The following is a 25,011-nucleotide window of genomic DNA, read 5'->3' as shown; positions in this document are numbered from 1 at the left end:
GTTACGACTTATTTTTCTGTTGTTGCCTTACTAGTACTAAATTCTTGATTTATCAAAATAAAGAAATGAATAATTTTCTGCATTTGGCTCAGCCTAGCTGTGCAGCTGTTCCCTTATTCCCATTGATGTGCTGAACGTCTCAGCTGGGCTGTAGAGGGCAGAGTTATTAGAGATGTGTGTCTGTGCAAAGCAGGCTGCGTGCTGAAGAGTAGTGCCATGGTGATGAGGTGCCCACATGCACAATTTCTGCTGCCCTTAATGGGCATTATGAACATAAAGTGAGGCTAGCACACCGTGATTACACATGAAGAGCCAAATTGTATTGTTAATGGTGATGTGTATAGGTTTCAGTGAAGGCTGAATTGCTTCTAATGGTTTTTGCTTTCCGTTCTTTTTTCCAGTGTGAGGTAATTCTGGCTCCTGAGCTTGTGTTTTAAATAAGTTTCCCCTCTTCTGATATCTATGAAGCATTATTCCTTGTTTCTGATTTATGTGTGATTCTCTTTGCTGACTTTTTTTTGTTTGCTTCAGCAGTAATCATATTTTAAAATGGCACTGTATATAACCTATGTGAACTATGAAGGAAGGCAATAAATTGAGGGAGAAGTTAGCTATTAGTAGTGGAACAAAAGCAAGAGAACTGGGACTTCAAGGAAGGAGGAAAAGCTCCAGCGGGCTTACCATCACATTACTGAGGTGTGTGTGGGGCTGGCATTGGTACTGACTTGCATGCAGTCTTGAAGGGGTGTGTTCCTGTCTTTGTGTAGAACCTGCAAACATTAAATACACTCCGAGGACAGAGAACTGATAAAATAAGTGTTCATGTAACTAGTGAGTATTAAAAGCTACCTGTCAATCTTCCTTAGCAGAAGGCTGAGTTTAGAGGAGTACAGCTGTGAGGAGCAATTCTGAGCTCTGCCTCAGATGATGATGGCCTGGCTGGTATGCATGCTTGCACTGCATTCATTAGGTGAAGCGATAGAAAATTTCTTGGGAATGGTGAGGGCTGTTATCTGCAGGTCCTATTATATTGGCTTATGGTATAGTTGCACCATATGGACCATGTGGTTTAGATATATGCTGTAGACAATGAGAGGAATGGCCAAACGCGTTCTCCTTATCCTCATCCTCCTCCTTCCTTCCTCTCTTCTGTTTCCTTCGATCAATTTGTCTGAGGAGAAAGCTAGCTCATCTCCTGCCGTTCCTGGCCTTCCCTCCTGTGCCGTATGTTGGTTCCACTCCCTATTCTCTCATTTAAGGTGTGTCTGCACGATTGCTAAGTGGCCAAAGGGGCGATCCCTCTTGGTGGCTTTTGGGCCTAGACACAACTGAACGCATGGGTCTGCTTCCTCAGTCTTTGAGGCTGAATTCACTGCAGGGAGGATGTGCAGCAGCTGGGAGGGATCACAGATTGGGAGTGGAAGTGTGCCGGCTAATGGCTTGATAGCAAAAATATTTGTGAAGCAAGTGTAGTCATCACTGCTTCTCTATACCTGGAAAAGCTCCTCAGCATACTTAGGAAAGCAGTTCACAATTCTGATTCACTGATGTGTAACAGGCCTTGTTATTCACTTTCAACGTGTCTGTTCCTCTCTCTGAGTTTCTGTGCTAGGCAGTCCAGCCTGAGATGCTGTCTGTGGTACTTCCTATCCTCCTTTATAATGATACTAATGGTGAAATGGCATGACAGGTGATGTTAAGACATTAGTTTGCTCAGGGCAAAGGAAGGAGTATGAACAGCCAAGCTTAAAATATCTGCCATTTAAAAACAGGGAAAAAAAAAAAGAAGAAAAAAGAAGAAGAAAAAAAAAAAAGAATGCTTCATCTGGAAACAAAAGTTAAGTGGTATATTTAAAAAAAGAAAAAAGCTCATTTGCTGGAGAAAACCAAAACAAACAAAACAAAGCTGTTTTTTTTCCCCCCCAATCAGTCTTCCCTGTGAAAAGAGCTCTGTTAGTTGTGATGGTGAAATTCTTTATAAGTGCTGTTCCTGAACTTGAATCCTGTCTGTTGTTCAGATTGTTAAATTGAGCTTTCGGACTAGTTTATGACAAAGAAAAAAAGAAGAGAGAAAGAAAATAAATTAATAGTCTTCCTAGGCATCTTCCTCTTTTCCCAAGTAAGAGAAATAGGAACTGGATGTTTTTAAAAGAAAAAAATGCTTTAACATTTTATTACTCCTTGTTTCTTTAAGATCAGTGTACATCTTGGAACAAAACAAAAGAGAAGCCTTGTAAATTAAACTGAAAGCTTCATCTAAAGATCAGGCATGTCTGGGGAGCAAACCCCTCTGGTTTTACTGACATTTCAGAGCAGCCCCATTGAGTTCATTTCATTTAGTTCCACTACTTTCAAGTGCTTCACTTAGAAATTGATACTTAACTCAGGCTACTCTGTGGTTTTATGTTGTCATCACTAGTTTACCAAACATGAACAAAACTTGCCAAATTTTTATTATAGTTCTAATAAATAATTTCAACCCATGTTTTTTATTTTCTTTACTGTCTCCTGACTGAGATGTTCTCAGAGACCTTCAGTCAATTGCTTCATTTACCTAATGCGCACTATGTTATTACGAAAGTTATCTCTACTTCTGTAAAAGAAAGTAGAGACTACAGGCTGGGAATTGTTTGTATAGCAGCTATTTTGTGCTGGTATTTCATTTTGGTATCCACCAGCTTTCTGATAGCATTTAGTATTTATAGCTGCTTTTAGTGGAGCATTAGTTTCTGTGCCTTTAATTTAGTCAAAATGGAGGGAGAGAAACGCTCCATTGCTTTTATTTGTTCTTTTGTTGTTGTTTCTGCTGAAAGATGCATTGTTTGTGAGTCTACTTTCAGACCATGACACAATAAAAGAATAAGAAAGAAAATTATAAAGGCCAAAGTTTTAAGTTTCTGCTTGTTGTGGAAGGCTGGCATTCCCAAAGATTCCTGGGAAAACTACAGTGATACACTAAAATCTTAGCAAAAATCTTATTTTAGTGAATATTAGCCGACTTCTCACATGATGCCTGATGACTCCTCCTTTCTTCGTTGCACTCTCTTTTGATTATTCTTGCAAAATGAGGCAAGATCATATATTCATTTTGTCTATTATTTTACTGAAGAGCCTTTATTGAAGAAGGTGGCGATGTGTGCTAGTATGCATTGCAAATAACAGAGAATGATGAAGGAAACAACAGTCAAGGCCATTTTGCAGTACGCAGTAATACACTTGTTCTGCTGGAATTCCGTAGTGAATCAAATTTGACATGAAAGGATTGATACTGCACAATTCAAAGAAAAAAACTGAGATGTAGTCTGTGAGATGGAGTGATATTAATATAGGAGTGAGAGATAGGTGTGAAACAATGGAAGCGTGTTGTATTAGGAGCTCCTTAAGGAGAAGCAGAAGGCTGCTTGCATTTCTTCATGTGCATATAGTTTATTCTTTACTCATGTTTTTTAAAGGTTCCCCCCTCCCCCCCACGGAGAATTGGATTGACTAAGAAACTCTTAAAAAAAAAAAAAAAAAAAAAAGGAGAAAATAAAAAAAAAAAACCCTTTTTTGTTAACCTTCTGAAATGAACTCTGCAAGTACTGAGTTTCTTCTACTTCTGTCATAGACAGAATGTGAATCCTGAACCTCTAGATCTGCATTGTGCAGAATTTCTGCAGGATGAGAGTAGATGCAATGCTGATCAGCATGGGATACCAGGTGCTGAGAAGAAGCTCAATATATGTTTGTTTATATGAGAACTATTTGGAGTACAATGGCACAGTAGTGGAGACCAGAAGCTGAATTCTACTTTCATGTCTGGGAAGGGAAAGCTTTCTATATGTTAGAGATAAAATGGCCAAAACCCTTGTTTGATCAGTCCAGGAGCATGATAATTTTTTGGTTTGGCAGTAATTCCATAGAGCTGCTCCATGGGTGGGATGGAATTGCTTTATTTTATAGAGAAGGATAAGAAATCTTAGTTGTAAGTAGCAAGCAAATGTGAACATAGGAGCACAGTTAAATACTCTGTTAGAAAGAGGAAAGTATATTAGAAAATATACTGCTTCTGAAAGGAAAATGAACTGCAATCTAGTTGGAGTTCTGACATTTAATTAAAATTGAGCATTCATGAGAAGCAGATTTTGTATGATTTTTTTTCTCCTCGTTGGTCACTGAACCCTTTTTGTAGAGCTTTCCAGTGTTTGGATTCAAATTAGTGCCAGTTGCAGTTCTCACAATTTTCTAAGTCAGAAGTTGCAATAATTGCACTCATAATAAAGAAGAAAGTATAGAGTGTTATCATGCAGTTAATCAGCAAAGACTCTGCCTGATTTTTTTCTAATTTACTAATTTATTCCATGAATGTTATGACTCCAAGATTGATGAACAAAATATTGGCAGCTGTGGAGCTCCACCTCACTTCTGAATCACTCTTTCCTGAGAGTGCTTTTGTTTTGAAGTAACCCTTTGTATACCAGCTTAACTTCTCTTTTCTGATGTTCTTGTGAGACTGCTCTCTCATAAGAATATGGAATAATAAGGAATTATTATATTATATGTATTATATATATTATTATACTTTTCCTTAGCAATAGCAGAGCTAGCATACTATACTTTTAATTACACAGACTTAAGGCTACACATGCTCACATCATTAAATGCCAAGCCAAGTTTTGACTTTAAAAACTGATAGCAGCTACTGAAAGTTGTATGTATGCTCTTAGAGAGCTAGGTAGTTATCGACATTTTGTGGAAAAGTAAGCCATATTGAGTTTCAGAAATTACTTTTGACTAATTTAAACGCAGTGCTACTAAGCAGACAGCAGTCAAATTCTGGTTCAGCGATCCCACTAAGATTGCAACTAGTTAAAGGATGCTTCCTCCACATACCCCAGATCTTGCAGCTCTGAATTCCCTAACTGTACTTGATCTAGAAGATGAGATTCTTTCACTGCCTTTTTTTATTGACAAAAGTCAGTTATAAAAGCTGAAAGAAGCAGCTGTCTTATTGAGCATGCAATGTTTGGTATGTCATAAATGTAGCTTTGCCAAAGGTCCTCCAGATGAAAGTGGATGTGTCATTTCTTCTGTGCCTTGGCCACAAGGGACACTTATCTTTTCTGTTTACGTGGTGTTGGGATAGGTGTTGCAATCAGCCTAGGAAAGGTTTCCCACCACTGTTTCACATGCCTGCAAGTAATGGGGAATTTGCATCTGCTGGTGTGAATTCCAGATCCTGACAATTTTAGTTTGTGAACTTCTTCTGAAAGGATGACATCCGGAGTGGAACTTTCTGTAACTAAGAATATGAGGAATATATATCTGTGATGTTTTTGACAGGGAAAAAAAAATCCTCAAACCAGATGCTGGTGTTAATTGAGCAGAGGTTGCCTTGAAAGCATTCATTAGCCTGGAGTTATATTGTTCCCAATCTCTTGCACTTTCATTTCAGTCAGAAAATGATAAGATAATATTTTTTTAATTAAGGTAACATTATAAATTAACCTGTCAATAAATGGCATTAACATTTTCAGCAGTGCAGTTACAAGTAGATGAATTCATTGCACTGGTCTTTAGCCAAAGGAGAAATATTGGATCCAGTGCTGAGTTGTTAAATGCTAATGAATAATTGATGTAATGAATTTTATCTTCCTGTGTTCACTGTGTGACTGGCAGCAGACCAGTCTCCTCCAAATATGCTGTTCAGAATTACTCAGATTTTTGGAGGGGCTTATAGTGTTGAGTTGCTACTCTAGGATCTCAGTTCCTTCCCTTTATCGTGTAGACACATAGCTTCCCTGGTTTGGCTGAAGGCCATTTTTGTTTGGTGGACTTTGGTGGGAATACGTATTGGTAATTAGTTTTTAGCTTCCACAGAAACTGAACTTTTGCTTGTGTGTTCCGCAGTAAACTTGTGTAAGTGATCATGAAAGTGAATGTGCAGTGGCTCAGGAATCAAAGAGACTTAAAAATACGTTGAACTGCAGAAATGTGGTCTCATTCAGACTATTATTCTCTTTTACAAGATTAATAGAACTCTTGGAAGAAAAGCAAACTTTCTTCAATAGCATTACTGGGAGAAAATTGGCTTTCAATGCCTATTTCAATTTAGTATAAAGAAATCTATAATAAAATAACTGAAAAACCATTCTACTAAAGGACTCAAAGCTGGAGGTCCAACCACATTAGTGAAACACTGACTGCTGAAGCAACTGCTTTCTTTAGAAGGTGCTCAGAATATACAGTAACTTTTGACCAGGTTAGAACAAAAAAAACCAAAAATTTTGACATATTTCAGTGTGCTGAGCTCCAGAGGAAATGAAATTCCGAGTGTGTGGCTGGGTTTGTACTGAGATGGGGCTCTTGCTCTAAGAGTTGCTGAGATGTGAAGACGTATTCCTGAGGCATATCTGGAATTTGCGTGCTATTGCTCTTGCTGCATTTTGAGCTCATGTGCTTCTGCTGCTGGCTCACACCCTGCCCTGCAGTACTCTGGTTTCCAGGAAGATACTTGACATTTTAAGAATTTTTCTGCTTATTTTTCTCTTTGTCTGTCATCTTCTGACATTTGCACATGATTTAAAATTGTCACAGCGCTGTCCTTACATCTTACTACATCACCTGCTTCCTGAATGCTACCAAATAAGCTTCTGGTGGAAGAGATTCTGTTGTTTCTTCTATTTTATTTTATTTTTTTCTCCATCCTCTATCAAACAATAGAGTTTGGAGATTGTTACTGAGGTCTGAGAAGGTGTTTTGCTTTTCTAAGTGCGAAGGAAAGCAAAGCGTATGCAGAAGCTGACATACAGATCTGGGCAGAGGCAGGAGAAAAAGTCTTCCAGTGTTCATTGCTGGACATCTGGTGGGAGCAGCTGTGGGGCTGAGGTCAAAGTATTTCAAGTGCAAATGCCATTTGCTTAGTTCCAAAACGCAGATTGCTTGGCTTACCTGATCTGTCACAAACGGTAGCTTTTAACTGCCCTTTAAAATCAATTGGTGCGGTCGTGCTTACAGCACACTGCCCTAACTGAAAAGGTCTGTCGTGTAGAAAACCAAGAGCTAGGTCCTGAATGGGCATGCCTTGAACAACAGTCAATTATTTGATAGCTGGATTTTTTTCATGCTTTTTCCATGACGTTATTTGTGTTGTTACCCACGGGCATATTGGGATGATGAAGTAGATTTTTTTTTTTAATTACTGTTTTTGATTGATTTGAGAGGACAGGGAGGGCGTGAGGATCTACTAGTGCAAATTAAAACCAAAAAGCACAAGGAACTGAACAGTGTAATTCAGTTGCATTTATTCTCCCTTTGCAAAATATAATAATTACTTTTTAGTTCTTATTTCCTCTCCGAATAATTGCATTTAATACTTGGTTGTGTGTTTTTCTGAATTATTCTCGTTAATGAACTTCCTGCTTAACAGCATTTCTTCTTCTGTGCCCTTTACAGTAACATAAATGTTTGCATTTTTCTCCTCTCTTCCCCAATATGTTTGCATATTTTCACCGCAGTTCATACATCTTAGCAGTGGTTCAAGCTCCTTTTGTTCTGTTCCTATGCACCACAGATCGTTGATTTTCTATCAGGAGATATAATCACTTTTTTAAGGAAGACTTGGGGACTTCTATGTTACTGTGTGATACCGTAGCATTGAGAAGACCTAATATTTCTCTGGGACCTCCAAAAGATCTGTAACCTAGAAGAAAATGTGGGGAATCAAGCTAGAAAATATTTTCCATTGCCATAGCAGCCGAATGACTTGAACATGCTGTGCCATTCCTTCCCTTGAGAGACTCCAGTGCTAACACAAGGCTCCTGAATTTCCTGATGTTTGTGAGTAACCCAAGGCGTGGATCAGACCTACAGGACTCTGTCCTAATAAGGAAAAATTGGGGAGAAAGAGGGATAAATACGTATAGATGCTATCTGTGCCTTATATCCATCTTCACGTTGGCCAGCAACAAGAACTTCATCCTGTCGAAAATAAAGATTTAAGCAAAGTCGAAGCATTTAAATTTATCTGTTTCACTTCATCTCTCACCAGGAGGCAAGAAAAGAGTTAGTTTTCCATCAGGCTCTTGTAGAGGATCTGTGCACATGTTGGTTAGGTAACTGAATACCAAGTTGCAAATAAAAGGTTGGCCAGTACAAAGTTTCATCCTATGTGGAGGAAACTACTTTCAGTTCAAAAAGAAGAAAAAAAAAAAACACAATAAAGACTGTCTTCTTAGGGAGGTACAGGGAAAATATTGTTACTAGAGTTTGTTCTTAGATGGGAGTAAAGGATGTTGCCTAGTGCTGAGACAGGCTGAACATGAGAAAATGCTGCACCAGATGGAGGTATTCTCTCCCAGTCTGACCAGAAGATGCTCTTATCAATTAAAATTAGCACTGTTTTAGCACTAGGAAAGAGGAGGAAATCACACTTGGTTTTGGCACTTGCAATATTGCTGCAAAACTTTTCTTAGCAGCAGGTACGTTTTTGCATGCTGTGTGAAGTGGCTGCGCAGTGGTCTGCTGTCAGCTCCTCTCTCACCCTGTTTTTTACTATTAAGAGGGTAGTTATGAGTCTTCACCTCTGATTTTATTTGTCAAGTGTTCAATTTGTCTGACTTACCTCTTATGATTTTTGATCTTGAAAACCAAAAATATTTAAGCAGAAGAGCTGAGTGTATTTTGAACTGCCTAGGTTTAAATGGAAGTCTTGTGGTTTTGGTAGATGGATGTGTTTTGGCCATATGCAGTCTATTTAACTGCCAGCCTGGAGTTACTAAATGGAATGGAAATTCTCAGGGCAAAGGTGGTGCCAGCAGCCAAGTGCCTGTTCTGAGCTTTCTCATTATGCCAAATAATAAAATAAAGACTTTGTGAAGCTGTGTAACACTTGCATTGTGATTAGTTGCATCACTTATTCATGTTCTGCAAAATAAACACATTTAGATGGCTGACCATGACAAGCGTTTCAAGAAATGATGGTCTTTAAGAGTCAGCGAAGACAAAATGAAGCTGAATATTGAAAAGAACATCATGGGTCCTCAGAAAAACCAGAGGTGTTACACATCAGCTTTCAGTCCTGCGTTTTTGTGTCTGAGAATACTGCAGTTAATTACCCTACTGAAGGTGGTGAAGTCCAAACTTATCACAGAATCACAGAATCGTAGGGGTTGGAAGGGACCTCCAGAGATCATCGAGTCCAACCCCCCTGCCAAAGCAGGATCCCTACACCAGGTCGCATGAGCCTTGATTTGTGCAGTAATCATTCTGTAGTGCACCCTCTCTGAAGCCTTTTGGGGAGCTGCTGTGCTGAAATCATGCTTGGGACTGGGGCAAGGTTTTAACTCACAAGATTGGATGATTTGATGTAGAAAGAAGGATTGCTGATCTGAAGCTGTGATAAATGGTTAGCAATAGCCTTTTCATCAGTGACACAGTGCATTATGATGTGGAAGTCGATACAAATTCATAGTTTCTTCTTTAGCAAAAGGAGATGTAATTTGCCCAAAGTGGAAACTTTAGTGTTTCAGCTACAAATGCCTTGCTCTTTAGTGCATTCACATTGGGACTGTAGTGTTTTACCAATAGTTAGATACGTTACTTGCTTGTGCTTCTGGTTTTATAAACCTTGGTCTCGTGGCAATAAATTGATTAAGCACAGAGGTTTCACTTTCTGCATGGTGGTTAAGATGATGGAGTGAGCTGTGCTCAGGCTGTTACAGCGTGAATCTGTCTGCTCATCTGGAATTGGTGGGAAAGGGTAGGAGGCGTACAACAGGGAAGGAGAGAAAGCAAAGAAGTCAGATTTTGAAGCTGAAATAAACCACAGCGTGAAATGGAAAAGCAGAAATAGCGCAGTGAAAGAAGAGTTTGGAGAGACTGATGAGAATGCTGGAGAAAGACTTAAAGAGGAAATTAAAGACAAGGAGTAATGCAGGAAAGTGAATACTTGAGGACCAAATTGGGAGAGAAGGAGGGGAAAAAAGTAGTAATTTAATAGTAGTATGTTTTATTTCAACACAAAAACAGAGCAAACCCCTGCAGGGATAAAGAGCATATATTTATTATAATGGTTGTGCAAGCATGCAAAACCCAGAAAAAATCCAATACACGTATTAACAGATGCTTCAGTTGCAGTGGTTTATGTGAGCCACAGACTTACTGTGTCTCATTTACTCTCTTCCTTGCATTTTAAAATACATGGTTTACACTGGCCTGGCAATATGAGGAGGATGATGGTTGTGGAAAATTGCTTGAGAAAGAGGTATTGAAGACTCTATACCATTTAATACAAGACCATCTTATCTGTGTGTACAGGCATTCAGATAAGATGGTCTTGTATTAAATGGTATGGAGCCTTCATGATTACACGTAAGATGGGTGCTGGGTAGGTCTCTGTGCTTAGATCACTTTGAGTGACTCCATAGCCCTGTCCCGAACTCCTAAGTGGGACTTCATAAACACTTCTGTGATTATAAAGGGAGGTGGGGAAGAGAATCATGTTTCTATATCCTCACAGTAAAGTATAGGCTCTGATGTGCGTAGGCTCCATTGCTACACTGCTGGAATATGTATTAGGAAGACTGGAAGCAAGTCTGTCATATCTATTGCTTTTCAGTTCATTTCTTTTTGCACCTAATCTTTTGTAAAGTGGGGATATAGTATGAATTTATCATTGCTGTGATCTATTACAATGTTTACAAAGAAAAGCCTGATTTGGATAGGTATGTAGTAGTAGCGTGTAATATTCTTACTGGTCCTCTGTGTTGCTAAGAATCAATATTTAAAAGTTCATATCTGTGGTGTTTCAAAAAGTGAGATGTCTAAATGCAGTCAAAGTTCAGTGGAATTTTTGAAATTTTGGCACCTTACAAACCGAGCTGTAAAAGTTCCCTTTGTTCAGTGCTGTCACCCAGTCTCTTTCTTTATGTTTCTGAACAATCACCTTGTACTCAATCACCTTGTACTAAATCAGACCTAAATAAAGATATCCACTAGATAGACAACCTGTATCTACTGTTTTAGAGTATATTTCATCCTAACTTTTGAATAATTGCTAAGATCACCCCTCTGGGGAGGTTTTTCTTTGTGCCCTTCTGCTCTGTTTTGGTAGTGACCTCGTTAAGTGCTGATTTGATGATCTTTTGTGTAACAAATGTATGTGTGGACAATTTATAATCTTGGTATATTCCTCACACTCTCATGTAATTTCTCTGCAGCATGAGAATTGTAGGGCTTTGTTTTGTTTTCCCATGTGATAGCCGTATGTTTGTCAAGGCTTCTGATGAACCACTGGTGCAGTTGTGCTTGAACTTGTATTTGTTTTCTTGTTAACTAGTGATGACTATAGCCAGTCAACTGCATCCTTTGACTTCCTGAAGGTAAGCATGTACCTGCATTGAGTAGAATCCTAGATTCGTACAAATAGGAAAACTTCATCTTGTTCATCTGTTTCTTGTTCCTTGGGATGGTGTTCTACCCAAAATGAGACTGGAGCAAGGTTCTGCACAAAATGAATGCAGCTACACAACAGAGAGATCAAAGTTCCTGGAGTGGTTTAATCCATGTTTTACTTCCATTTGAATGAATGCAGTAGAAAAGAGGACTTGCTTGTAAGTTTTCAGTCAGTTGTTTCAAGCAGTATAAACAGAACTTGGCACATCAGAACAACAAAAGCTTTTGTATTTTGCACATGTGGTGCATCCAGTTTTAGGTGTCTGAATGCTGTCTCTTTCACTGCATCTTCCTAGTCATGTTGATGAAGAGTAAAGTAGTTGAAAAGACTGGTTTCCTCAATAGGCAAAACAAAACGGCCTTGATCTGAATACAAAACACCTAGTACTTTTCCTGGAATTATTCACTGAGGGGCATACTAGAAAGATGATGATTTCTTACCTCTGAAGAAAAGAGAACAAGCGAAACATTGAATGACTAGCTAGCTGATGCTTTCTCGCTTTGTTAGTTCATAGATTGTACCCCCCATACACATCTCATATGTTTATTTCTAATTAAGTTGTATTACAGTCAGCAGTCTTCAGCAAATCTTATTTCCACTGAGTAGAATATATGTACTTCAGTGTGTCTTCTATTTCAGTTGGAAAAAAAAAAAGAAACATTCTTATGATCTGAGGGTTTTTTCATTGCTTTTCTTGTTTTATTGATGTGCATTCTTTTCCTCCTGTTGTTAGTTTACTGAGGGCAGAGGGCATTGATAAATGGATACCTTAAGCTTTTGACAAAAATCCAAGCACAAACAGCAAAAATATATGAATTTGAATGGGTGATAATTTACTTGCAGCAGTCTTCTTGAATAGGAATAACAAGGGAAAGAAAGGAATGATACTGATAATCACTAATATGCGATTAAATGTTGAATGAGCAAAATTCTGAAAGATGCTCAATTGTTTTGACATGCTGTTTATCCACCACATAGACATATCCTTGAAAGATTACGGTGGTACAGTGCACAGAATGTGGAATTAGGAACTCTGGATATACAGAGGAAGGTATTTTAATTCTTCTTCACAAGTGTGGACTGTAGTCAATAAAATAGGAAGGAAGATACCAAATTAATGTGGCAGAGGACAGTTTCAGCAAACTGTTATGCACATGAATATCTTAGGTATGACTCATTTTTTTCTGTACATGTGACTTAGGTGTGACTAATACGTTTTCTGTATTACCATTGTCATGTCTTTGCTTTTCTCTGGAGATGCTCTTACTGTAGATTCTAGTGGGGATTAAGCCAATAAAAATGACCTCTTTATTTCAAAACACATGGATTGCTGTCTTTATAAAATGTTATCTTCTTTTTTCCCCCGAACACTTAGTAGTGAGTGACATTGACAGTACTAAAAGAATAGTCCTATTGTGCTTTATGGTGTTATGCTGGAGAGAATCCCTTCATTGCATCATTGGGCATCCTTCAGGATGCATCTGGGCCAGTCAGTGCAGAGGAGTGTAGTTTATGCACACCTTCTGTTCCAGCACTTTCTCAAATGGGCAGACATTTCTGAAGATTCCTAGGGTCAACCATGCAGAATAATTATAAGGAGTAAAAGTATAAAGAACTGGTTGCTCAGTAAAGACCCAGTGATTGAACGAGAAAGGCGGTTGAAGAGAAATGAATATTAGTTATATTCACTTAATTAGAATAAAGAGAAACGAATGAAAAAAGTAGAAGCCCTTAAGATGAGTTACTTTTAATGCCTTCATTTTGTTGAACTTTTATTGTTCTATACAATGGTGTCTTGCCAACAATCGTGATGCTCTTCAACTGAGTATTTTGAAGAGTTTTTCATTTAGATTAGGAGGAAACCAGCACCTCTGTCCCATTACTTGTAACATCTGTTTTTAGTCTAATACCAGATCTTGAGGTTGGCAGACCTGCCTGTGGCAGGGGGGTTAGAACTTTTTGATCCTTAGGGTCTCTTCCAACCCAAGCCATTCTATGATTCTACTATAAGTAGGAGTTCATAGATTTAAAAGTACGACTTCTTGCTTCCTTGCAGTCCAGGAGTGGAAGATCCTTTCCGTACAGACTTCTTCCTCACTTATGTAGAAGACAGTTACTGCATGGAGAATAGTATTCAAATATAAATAATGGATTGATAGGAACTGTAGAACCGTGTAGGTGGAGGACTAGAAAAACGGAATGTTTGCCAGGCTCTTTCATTATTTATCAAAGCTGGTGAAATCTAGTTGTCACAGCCTAAGATACTCAAAGTTCTGAATAAAAGCCATTCTATTTCTGATTTTGTTTCTTTAACCAAAAACTGTTTGCACTACTTGTGGTCTTCATAGAGCTGCAGGCTCTAGAAAGTGATTATAGGTTGTTTTTGTTCTTTTAATGAATTTAATGTAAAACTTCCTACTGATAACTTAGGAAATGATACAGTTTGCTCATATGGAGCGCTGATACAGTAGACAAAATATTTTTGTGAGCTCACTGGTGTTTTTAATTAAATGGCCAAATTTTCCACTAAGGGCCATAGACCTAGTTTTTAAAATGAGTTTACATTTAGTCACATTTGAAAATGAAAGCCCCTAATGATTTTGGAAGCCAAAATACTTTTATAATCTGGCTCTTAATGACCAGAAAGTTATCTGTATGCAATATTAATAGAATATTTGTAATGTCAGTATCCCAGAGAAGCACTTTCAGTAGCAGAGTTGATTATTTTTACCTAGCTGCAATTAGGTTATAACGCATATATGATGTATAGGGTGTTCACATAGAGCATGTGTGCATATCAAACATAAATACAAGCATACAAATCACATTTAGAAGAAGTAGAATAATTGTAGGCGTGTTGCTACATGCCAGAGAAAAGAAAGAGAGCCCTGTAATGAAATCTCATTGAGGATGCAGAGAGTATGTTTTACCATTAGACATTCTCCTCATGTTTCACTTAAATGCATCCTGCTCTCATGAGAGGATGAGCAGTGCATTTGCACCGGCTCATTCAAATTGAATGTTGGTAAAAGAAGAGTCTTGAGCAAACAGTGAACAGTCTGGCATTTTTTAAAGACAGGAGAAAGGTTAAGCTGTCTGCTGTTTAAACTGCTCCTTTATTGGATATTTATTCGCTGACCGTGTGTATTGAAGGTGTTCTTGAAAGAGTCACTGACAAGATTTCGGATGGCTGCATAGCACAGGTCTGGATTAAATTAAACTAAGGCTGTTTTTACAATAAAGTTTAGGTCTTCATAAGTGCCTTGTTGTTTTTATATTGGAGGATAGATTGACTGTATTTTGCTGGGAGAGAAAAGAGGACGTGATGTGCCTTCTCTGTATCCTTTCTCTCCCTCAGTTTTGACAGCACTGCATCTTTAGCTTTGCTTACAGCTATAGAAAACGAGTACCTTTGCTAGATGAAGTGCTTGCTAACCTGAAAATTTGGTAAAAATGATTAAAGTCGGGCTTTCCTATCAGTGTTCTTTTTTTTTCTATTGTTTGTGTTTGCTGTTTCAAAAATGCTGTAGAGCTGACTGAACTTGAACTTGATCATCTCCTCCACAGTGCACTGAGTGACTGCGTGGAGGACAGTCGCTCATTCGCGTAGCACAGCATCATCTTGTGGTGCTGCAGGCATATTTTATAAGCATCACTGGTTCATTATAGAAAGAAAAGGCGAGGCTGTACGTGCGCATTAGATTTAATCTTGCGCTATTCGCTCAGTGAAGAGATTTCTAAGAGCCAAATAATTTTTTTTGTTATTCTAAACTGCTTGCCTAACTCCCAAACTCCAGCACATGTGCACATGACCACGACCTGCATATAAATGAATATCAGAAATATCTTCACTGTTTCATCAGGTATCTGTTTAGCACTGTCGTAAGCATTGTGGAAAGTCTTTTCATCTAAAGGCTCCTGAAGACTCTTCTTCCCTCTCTGTTTCTGCTCCCAGCCTCTTTCTCTCTGTCTTCTGAAGGTATCAAGCTTTTATAAGTCCCTGATGCTGTTTTATTATTTTTTACTAAGATTTTTATTTGTTTTTTTTCCCTGCCTTTCCCAGTGATGGGCTTAAATGTCTTGTAAGGCAGCTGTTGTACTGAAACTTAGTATTCCTGGATTGTTGAGTGAAGTAGTCTGCAGTATGTGTTCTATAAGGGAGCTGTCATTCAGAATATTCAGAAAACGTTCAAAATAAGAGTGACATATAAATATGTGTGTGTGTGTTTGCATTTGCTTGCTTATGTATATTAATATATCTCATAAACACAATGTCAGGACTTGGTTTGATTTCTGTCTGTGCAAAAAAGGCATGCAGAGGAATTGTGTGGCTGCCTTCAAGCAGCTTCAACATACTTCCATGGATGTTCTGGATCAGAGATCTGTACAGGAGTAATCCATACTCACATGCAGCTAATCTCAGAATCATCTGGCTCCACTTGGATGATTTATTGTGGACTTGTAAGCTCTAGCACATCTGGACATACTTCCTCAGGCAGTTGGGATACCTTAGTGGTGTGAGGCAAGCAGCAAAAGTGATCCTGCTGTCACTGCTGATAGTAAACTCAGTGCATAATCCTTGGGAGCCTATGTAGTGTTTCAGTGGTGTTTTGTTTTGCTGTTGTGTACAAGGATTTGTTGCAGTGCTTTCTCCTACCATCTCTGTGGCAGCTGCTTATTATGGAACACCTAGATGCCTTGTTCAGCTTTTAGTGAAAAGGCTGCTATGGAAGAACAGACAAAAAAAAAAACAAAAAAAAACAACATAGAATTACTATTTTCCAAGTATTGGTTTTTGCTTCCAAATTGTCAGGTGCTCTGGATTTGACTATAGGTACTGCATGGTACAGTGAGAAGTAGGAGGCAACTCTGTAATATTCCAGCGTTTGGAGGCTTGCACCACTTCCAGTACTGGTTGAAAGACTGAAAAATGCTAATCCTTTACATTCCAGACAGCCCTCTTTCTGCTCAGTACAAACAGCAGTTTTATGATTGCATTTCATTTTATGATGTTCCATCTGGGTTATTTTGGGGTGGCTGTGGTTTTTCCTTCTTCTTTTTTTTTTTTTTTTTTAAGTCAACCAATTTTTTGAAAACTTGGAGTTGAATCAGAGCATTGTCTTAAACAGTAATTAACTTCCAATAGTAAAAGTTAGTTTCTTCCTTTTCTGAAGTCTGATGATTAATGCTTTTGATTACTTCTGAGCAATATGTTGTTTGTCATGTCAAGAGAATGCTTATGAAGTCCTGTTCCTTTTCTCAAATGAGTATTCTTGGTTTTGTCAGGCAAACATTTCCATTTTGCTTGCAGGATTCTTTGTTCTTCGTGGATAATCTTCAAATAGAGAATGACGTTTCAGAATTGAATTAATGTTGAAACAGTATTTAACAATTAAACCTTAACAGCCAGTTGCAGTATGTTAGAATTATACCTTTCTTCTGACCACCGGTAAGAAAGCTGAAGGCGCTGACAGCCCATGTTTCTAAAGGAAAGAAGTGTGCTCTTAATAGCATTAATTAGATGGTTGTTCTGATAATCTCAGAGGTCTCTAATTCTGAAGTAATAGAAAAATAACCATTCAGTCAGCTTCTCTGCATGTCATTTCATCTTTGAACTTTTTAACCATTTGCATTCTGGGAGAGCTGTTAGCCAGTTCTTTATTGATGTTTACGGTACATAATTTGTTAGACATGTAGAATATCTCCAGTTCATTTTGCCTGTGATTGAGTGTAGCCTTTCATTAGTTGGTAGAGAAATGCCAAAGAGGGCTGTGTGATCATCCCTGTATAGTTCCAGAATGGCAGAGTCACTCAGTTTGAGGTGTCCTGAGGAAGACCTAAACTGATGCTTAGAACAAATGGAAAGAGAGACAGAGTTAACGTTACTGGGGAAGGGTTTGTCATCTTTCTGCAAGTGTAACTTCTCTGCTGATGTCCATGAAGCTGTTCTTAGGTGGTACTGGGGCTTTCACAGCAAATTTCAATCATTGTGTTTATACACTTACACTGTAAGTGCAATTACCACGTCTGCTTCAGTTGTATAATCACTGAGTCTGACTGAGCCTAAGAATTTTCTTATGCTAAATTTAGTAGGCTGCTTACTCATTTTGCAGAAGTGAAAATATCTTTTGTCTTACTGAGATGTTGAGGGGTAGCTAGGTTTTCAGAAGCCCCAGTTCAAGTGAAAATATAAAAATTTCTTATTGAAAAAGAAAATGTTGACTATTTTCCTAGGTACAATTTAATTAAAGAATGGAAATACTCCAAATTGAAGGAACGCACTAGCTGTTGTACTTGAAAAGTCTTTGCCAGTTCAAGCTTCAGTAATTTTGGTAAGTTTCAGTCATTTCACCACCAACGTGCCAGAGAAGTAGAGGCCAAAAAAGAAACACTTGCAGGGTTTGTGAAAATCTACAGCTGCGCAGATTGATAGAGCTCAAAGTTGTGCTCATGCCCTAAGAAGGAGCGAACTCAGCCCTTACGCTCCCTGTTTGCTGATCTGTCAGAACGGAGGCAGCCCCAGTCAAACACATGGGTTGCCTTTTTGCCCAGTGTTATCACAGGACTGCCCCTCCAGTCAGTGAAAGAGAGATTTCTTTGTGGAGGGAGAGATAGTGCTGTTCTGTGGGCAGCTGCTTCTGCCAAGTGCCTCAGTGTTTAAGAAGAGATTTTTCTTTCAGATCCTGAAGAACAATTTCAGATTGCAATTTCCTTTGGATTTAGAGTGTTTTTATTACTCTGCAAAGAATGAATAAGGTCCTTGAATTGATGCAGCCGTGCTAGGCAACTGAATTATTTATCTGGTTGAGTATATGCAGTAGACTTCATCAGTCAAACTTTATTGAAGAGGACTCTGCAGCTGCTGTAAAATGGCGTGAATGAAATTAAAGGGTAATTATAACTCAATATTCTTCTGCATAGAATTTCCAATAAATTGTAAACTTATTTGCCGATGAAAATAATTAATTGAAGGTCATGCTTTATGTGTATTAAAAAGATAAGGCTATCAGTGTAGTGGAATATCAACAGTACAGTGCAGCTCTTGCTGAAGATCAGGTTGTCTTCCATCAGAGTTTTGTTGCTCTTTGAAAATCTTTCTGCAGTTATATTTTGGTCAGTTGTAAAAGCTTTTTCCCGTGCAGTGTTTATAATGCTGAAAATGTAAATGTCAGTTCCATATTAAGGATTAGCTGTGGGCTTGGAGAAAGTGAAAAGTTAATTGAAAGGTCATAAATAAATTAGTGCTTTTCAAATGTGTGTTTGTGCATATACTTCTAAAACCCATTTCTGGAGAGAGAAATGTTTAGATGTATAAAATTTGGATATACTTGTAAAGCTTGTTGAATGTCTGTACTGATATTGAGCTGCAGTATAAAGGGCTCTCCAGCTGTCTCTTGAGAAAGCTGTTGCACAATGACTGGATTGCTTCAGAAACAAAAAATAATCACAGGATGAGAGATGCAATATTCAGTGCTCAGTGAAAATTAATTTCTGATGATTTTAGCACCTCATTTCAAAGATAATGAAAGGAAAAGAAGAAAAAGAGAAAATTTTTATTATTGCAGAAGAGACAGCATTTCTTGAAAGTTTTGTGGCTGTTCATTCATGGTGTCAGATCTTGGAACAAGTTGGATTTCTCAGTTGTAGTGAGTCTGTATAATGTGAAACGCCAGCTCTATGAAAAGAGGAGTTTCCTTAAACCAGGAAGTATGTTGTATTAGTGGTATATATTCTTCTGCAATTTTGGGGTCTTGTTTAAAATGAATAAGCCCCAAGTCCCAAAGACATGAGAGTTATTGAACATTGCGAGAGTTGCAACTTACCTTGTGCATCAAAAGCTTTAGGATAGGTGATGGCATTGTAAATTCAGTATTGGCTACATTGAAATATTTCCAGATTAATGAACAAGGACATGTTGCAGATGCACTCACATTCGTTCAAGAATGTTTGTTTTCATTGTATATTCTTTTAAAGAGAGAGCAGTTAAGATGTTGCAAACCTTCCCACCTGTAAATGCCTCTAACTCCCAAACAGGTAGGTCTGTCCAATAGAAAGTTTTGAATGAGTGCTGCTCACATCTCAGCAGGAAGGATTTTAGGCCTTTCCTGCAGACAAGAAAAGTCTGTCTAGATGCCCTCTGTTCAAACAGCGGCTATTCAGACCTACTGAAGCTCAAGGATTTGGAGTAACAATATGCAGTGTAGTATCCTAAATATTGTTGTGCATTCAAATGAAGATTTACATACAGAACTTAAACATGTGATGATTTTTGAACCACAAAACACATATGCTGTGTTGCTAGAAGTAATAAGCTAATATGAACAATATTTTGAACACTCAAGGGGACGTTTTTAAAATTCAGAATTGGAGGACCACCTCTTCTGACTGGGCAGTGGGGATATTTGTACCCTATGGTGTTGGTTCATGAAAATAATCTTGGATAACCTCCTTCAGTCCCCTGTGTCTGTGCGGAGACCTCAACTGTAGCACTTGAGTTATTTGTGGGCATTAGGGCATCTCATTGGACGTCAGTGATTTGATTAGAGCAGATATTTCAAAGATGGAGGCAATGCAGGCATAAAGAGGGACACGTTCAGTTCATATCAAAGGGCTTTGCTAAACCAAAATGCACTGAGCTGATGTGCGGCGAGGATGTTTGCAAGGTACTTTCTGTGTGATGTACTCTACATTAGCTACGTTGTAAAAATTTAATGTGAATAATGAGTGGCAATTTTTAGAGTTTAGGGACTGTTACCTTACTATTCTTTTATTAATTGTTTTGTTTTTAAAGTTTTTGTTTTTGTTCTTTTTCTAAGAGGACATTGCCTTCATCGGTTTTGTTTTGTTTTTAGTTTTTTTTTCTTATTCCTCTGTCTTTATAAGTATGAAAACAATACTGAGCAATGTTGTGCTTAGAAAACAAACGTTGAACATAATTCTGTTTGGAATTAAAGTGGCAGCATATCCATGTGTCATTATTGATACTGTCTTGGGCTGTAAACAGAACATATATCAGTGTTCCAGACAGCAGACGCTCCTGGGATACCAGAAAAGAGTAATGGATAACATACGAAAATGAAGTGGAAACTGACTTAGTTGTGTCCCATGTCTTTTATAAATAGGTAATGATTATACCCAAGAAGTCACTGTTCTGCAAGGTTAGATTTATGAAAACCGCAAGATACTTTCTTCTAATTAAAACAGTTACTTGAGCAAGTTTGCAAATCTAGTAGTAGTTCAAACAAGGTTAAGGATTTCCAGCTGACCTCTCAGTGGCACTTGTCCTAAGAATTTCTTGCCTCTGGGTACAGATTTTGTATGGTGAGGTTGTAACTAATGGCCTCATCACAGGATGGGCTGGAGCTGTGATGACGGTGTTGCTATAAAAACAGCAGCTAGTCAGTGTGCTCTGATCTGCTTTTCCAGACTTTGTGACATACTAACTTGTAGGTGGTGATAATAATGGATCCAAGAGAGATGGCAGAGATGGGGAAAGATGAAACGAGGTAATGAATCGAAAGAAAAGTTCCTTTCCAAAGACTGATGGCATAACCAGACGAAACCAGCATGCATTTCCAATGAAACTTGTGTTTGCTCTGTCTTATGGTGTATTTCCGCTTTGGATGAAGAAAAAAGCCTCTGACTTGGCATGAAGGTGCTTGAAGAAAAAGGCTTCTCCAGAAAGGAATTACTAGCAGGGATGTAGTTTTATGTACTTATTTATATGTAGGTATATTTATACAGGTGCATATATGCGTGTACAGGCACACAGATATGTTGGAGGTGGGACTGGGGATTATTCTGGGCCCTTTTAAGTTTTAAGTACTTAATTGGTAAACAAAATTTAGCTGGAGCCAAGTTGCTTTTTTATATTGATTAGGTGAACCTCACAACTGTCTGGCAGAGCTGAAATGCAGTTGTTGTTTACATCTCTATGCTCATATTTCATTTCTGTTCTCAGCCAAAGTGCTGAACCATAACAAATCTACAATGCAGAACGCTTATTTATAAAGATTGAGCACAGTAATTTTGTGAACTGGAATAGAGTTTATTTAACAAAGTGCTGGGGAAAAAAAAACACAAAACAGATTCACTGATGCAAGCATCAACCCATTATTCCCATCTGACTGCAGACAGGCAAAGCAGGCTTCCAGCTTGACACTTCAGGAGCTTGAGATTTACTGAGGGTAAAGGTTGGGCACTGGCATAATAAACTGAACAGGCATCTGTTGTAGCGAATGACCAACAGTCACAGTTCTCCATCTGTGAACCTGATGCATCATATGGACTTTTAAAAGCTGTATTGATAAGCATGTAGTCAAAATAATTAGCCTCTGGAGATGTCACTGAGTGACACGAGGAAGCAGCCCTGCGGTGCTGCAAGGCCAGCTCGTCAGTTGCAGCAGCATAAAGTTGAATTCTTGTGAAATAAAAGACATGAAACACAAAATAAAATGCAGTGACACAACTACTTGCTGATGACACTGTGAATTTCCGGTGATACAGCAAAGCACGAGGGAGGCAGGACTGCTTTGTAGTTGCAGCGGCTGTGCTTGCTGAAGCATCCTAGTTTGTTTGTGTGAGCCATTAGTAATGGTAAGTGATGTTTGGAAACGTGAGCAAAAAGTTGATTTTGGGTTGAAAGGGCTGGGTGGGAGTGAGGGAAATAAGGAAGCATTTTTCTCTGTGCTGCTTTATCTTCGGGAAAATGGCAGCATCAGTTTGGAATGTGAAAATAAGGCTGTAGTGTGAAATATAGCAAAAAATGAGTTTCCAGCTTTAAATGTACTGTTCCCTGTACAGAGTCTGACACGGCTTGTACATTTCCTTCCATGCATGTTAACACCTCTTAAGAAAAGAATAAAGAATCCCTAGCACCAACTGGCATGTTAGGGCTTCCCATCTACCAGTTCAGTTGAGGAAAAATGGCATGAAAAAGAACGAGACTGAAGTCTGCTCATCCATAACTTGTTCTTAGAATCACACCTTTTCATTGTATTTTTTCACATTTTTTCTTTGAAAATGTAAAACTTCTGTGATGTTTATGCTGGCTATAACTATTTTTTGCTTCTGTTCTTAGGTATGCAGTAGTGAAACATGAAATCTGGAAAGCAAGACTTGCAGGAAGGTAAATAGCTGAGCAAGGTTGACCAGACAGCTTGTTTGAAATGTTCAGAAATTGAATAGGAAGAAATTAAAACTGAATCTAGAGCTTTCCAGTTTGGTTTAGCTGTTTATCCTTAGTTTGTTGTTGCTGTTTAAAAAAAAAAAAAAACACACTTTGGTGGAGTTATTATTGTTTACTGTAATTGGATTATGTAAGAATAACTGTTTTAAACAGCAGTTTCCGGGAGAATGATGATTCTAATAGTGTAGCCCAGAACTTACAGTACCTACATAGTGGTTGCACCTGAGTACCAGAAACGACAAATAATTTGTAGCTCTGGAGCAGTTCTCAGTATGGATTCATTCTTCTTACAGTTTCAAGCTCAGAACATGAGGGTATATGACAAAAATCTGGGTACAAGAGACCTGCATATCTACTGTTTGGCAGGATAGAAAGAACAATTGTTTTCCAAAATATGGAGTTTCTTAAATATAACTTAAATTCTTCATATGCTTTGCACTTGCAAACAAAAGAGGAGCTGTCTGCTTGCAGGTAGATGAGCAGTGGGTTCTCAGTATTTCATAGAATCATAGAATCACCAAGGTTGGAAGATCATCCAACTCAACCATCCATCTGGCACCAATATATTTCCCCAGTAAACCATGTCCTTTAGCACAACATCATTTTTCTCTAGTGAATGAAGTTGTGTAAAGTGCTCGATAAGAATTTGGAAAGCAAAAAAATGTTTTACTCATCCTTCTTGCTTGTCATAGGGAGCTATTTGTAGAAGACGATGCTGAGTAAACTGCCCCTGTTTGCAGGAAGTATTTGGGGACTTTCTCTCGTGTTGGCCCTTTTATTCTAACATACAGCTCTCTGAAAAGTGATTGTCAAAAGCTCTGTTTCAGTACATCACCTATATATAATATATAATGCTAGGAATTACACTACCTGGAGAACAGGTTTTCTTTTTGGCATTCCCAAGTCTTCAATTTTTACAGGCAGCAACAGCAATATCTTCCCCAAACCTCACTTCTGTTAAATATCTGCTCCTGCATTTAAACTGGTTTAGAATTCATTACAAAAATGGTAGTTTTTGAAACATGCTTGTTAGAGTTATGCGCTTTTGGAATGTGACCAAAAATAAGTAAGTCAGTTCCCCATCTAATTATATGTATACATTTATGTGTAAGGGAAGAGTGCTATAGCGTGTGCCCTAGAGGAGCAGTGGCCACTTTCCTGACAGTGGTGTGGCTTGGTGGTGGTGTGGGAAGGGCTCAGTTTGATGTCTGGCACCATTACAGGTGAGCATGTTGGAACTCCAGGGGAGCACTAATGTCTAACATTGGCGAGTTAAATACCAGCATTTCATAGAATCATTAAGCTTGGAAAAGATCACTAAGGTCATCTAGTCCAACCACCAACGCATCACACCATGCCCACTAAGCATGTCCCTCAGTGCCACATCTGTGCTTTTCCTGCATACCTCCAGGGACGGTGATTCTACCACAATTTATTCCTTTCCTTCCTCCCGTGACAGAATGGTGCTGCTCTACTGAATTTACTGTAGCAAACCCTAACCTTACTCATTGCTACACAGGTTATGTTATGTCTTGGTACAGAAAGTGTGATAACATCCAGCTGCAGCTGGGCTCTTTGGAGATAGCTTTGGGATCTGCTTATGCTATGTTGGTACAAAAACAAAGAGAAAGCTAACCCAGGTCAACTTTCCAGTTTCTCCACTTGTCTGAGCAGATCTCAGCAGTGAAAATCTGTTCTGGTCAGGTCAGGTAGCTCTTACTTGCAAGGTGGGGTCCATATGTGTGTTTTCACTAGCCTGCCTTCTGGCTGGCAATTTTTGCTATATATTTTGCTGTATATATATATACTGATGTAAGGCCAAAATCTTTTCTTTTTAGAAACGTATTAGATCAAAATCCAATTTCAATAAGTGTTGAATAAAATTACTACCTCTTAATTGTTTGCATTTTCTTTTTGGGAATAGTGGAATATCAGTTTGGCATTTCGGGTAATTGTTGTCTATGTAGTTGTAAAAAGATATGAAACATATGTGTAGTGCCTTGTGTACTTTGGCTGGTATGGGGTCAATACCAGTTCTTAAGGAAGTTGAATTCTTACTCTTAATCTTGTATTGTCTTTTCAATAATGTGTTGTTAGCAAATACTCCCAAGTAAACTTTATTATTCTAGTTAATCTGTTAGGTCTTGAAAGATAAGCACATCAAAGGACATGCTGGTTGAATGAAGGCAGAAAAAGTGTGATCTTACACAGAACTGGTCTGAATAACTCCTGTGGCAACTTTCTGGTTCCTGGCTCTTCTTTCTCTGCTTCATCTCTGCCAAGTGTGCTGTTTTTTAGGAATAATGTAAAGGAACAATTAGTACAGAGTGTGGCTGAGGTGTGCTGGACATTGGCAGCAGAATAACAACCAGACTGCAGTATTACACTT

At 38.4% G+C, this 25,011-nt stretch overlaps 1 protein-coding gene across 2 annotated transcripts in view; it reads left to right on the top strand.

Annotated features, from left to right (window-relative positions):
- Positions 1-25,011, top strand: part of FRMPD4 (FERM and PDZ domain containing 4) — a 295,873-nt gene that overhangs the window by 86,091 nt on the left and 184,771 nt on the right. Inside the window, exon 1 of one of the 2 annotated variants that reach the window (XM_090125670.1) lies at positions 17,755-18,325. The exons of the other annotated variant lie outside the window; for it this stretch is intronic. The gene's annotated coding sequence lies outside the window, so the exon portion shown is untranslated. Of the gene's footprint in view, positions 1-17,754; positions 18,326-25,011 lie in introns of those variants that run through there. 2 annotated transcript variants of the gene reach the window in all.

The sequence above is a fragment of the Phasianus colchicus genome, chromosome 1, assembly GCF_987193195.1.
Source record: "Phasianus colchicus chromosome 1, bPhaCol1.hap1.1, whole genome shotgun sequence".
NCBI lineage: Eukaryota > Metazoa > Chordata > Aves > Galliformes > Phasianidae > Phasianus > Phasianus colchicus.
The sequence above is the reverse complement of the archived record's forward strand: the minus strand, read 5'-3'. Positions and strand labels throughout refer to the sequence as shown.